The 1,074-nt window shown below is 61.3% G+C and overlaps 1 protein-coding gene across 1 annotated transcript in view; it reads left to right on the forward strand.

Annotated features, from left to right (window-relative positions):
* LOC119333484 (exocyst complex component SEC8-like) overlaps positions 1–1,074 on the forward strand; it is a 68,607-nt gene that overhangs the window by 46,701 nt on the left and 20,832 nt on the right. The gene's annotated exons all lie outside the window — the stretch shown is intronic.

Raw genomic sequence — 1,074 nt, forward strand, 5'->3', positions numbered from 1 at the left:
GACGTGCCGCTGCCAATGGCGGACACTGCCACGTGAACTGGAACAGAGTTTGCCGCCCCATCGAGCTTGGGGGCCTGGGCGTGCGAGACCTCGAGCGTGCCGGTCTCGCCCTGCGACTACGCTGGTTATGGTTCTCCAGAACGGGCCCGGAGTGAGCATGGCAAGGGCTAGACCTTCAATTCTCGCCCACGGAACGAGCCCTGTTCTGGGCATCCACATTCACGGTCATTGGGAATGGGCAGATCGCCCTGCTCTGAGAGGACCGATGGATCGGTGGCCAGTCCGTGCGCGAGCTCATGCCTAACCTCTACGGCTGCATCCCCAAGCGACGACGGACGACAAGAACCGTGGCGGACGGACTCAATGGCAACTCCTGGGACGCGACATCCAAGGCAACCTCGGCCTCCACGAGATTGGTCAGTATCTACAGCTCTGGCAGATCATGCAGCGCACCGAGCTCTCCACCACACCGGACAGGTTGATCTGTAGATGGACGGCGAGCGGCACCTATTCCGCGCAGTCCTGTTACACGGCCACCTTCCATGGATCAACGGGCTGCCATTCCTGGAAGCTAATCTGGAAGTGCTGGGCGCCGCCGCGAGTCAAGTTCTTCCACTGGTTAGCCAACCAGGACCGCTGCTGGACGGCAGAGAGGCTGGCTCGCCACGGTCTCCAACATCATCCCCGCTGCCTCCTATGTGACCAGCAGCCGGAGACAATGCAACATCTGCTGCTGGAATGCCCCCTAGCCCGACAGGCATGGCATGAGACCCTGGCCTGGCTACGCATACCGGCCCCGATCCCAACACAGGAACTGTCGCTTACGGACTGGTGGAACCATGCCAAGGAAGACACGCCGCTGACCCTTCGCAAGGCCCTGAAATCTGTCGCGCTGCTCGTGCCTTGGATGGTCTGGAAGCACAGGAACAGCTGCGTCTTCGACAATGCAACGCCATCCCTTAACGCGCTCCTAGATAGCATTCAGGACGAGGCCCGCTCATGGGCGGCAGCCGGGGCACCTGGCCTCCGACTTGTGCTGCCCCAAGACGTACATTAATTCACCTGCTGTAACCC

Source organism: Triticum dicoccoides, chromosome 7A (assembly GCF_002162155.2).
Source record: "Triticum dicoccoides isolate Atlit2015 ecotype Zavitan chromosome 7A, WEW_v2.0, whole genome shotgun sequence".
Lineage (NCBI taxonomy): Eukaryota > Viridiplantae > Streptophyta > Magnoliopsida > Poales > Poaceae > Triticum > Triticum dicoccoides.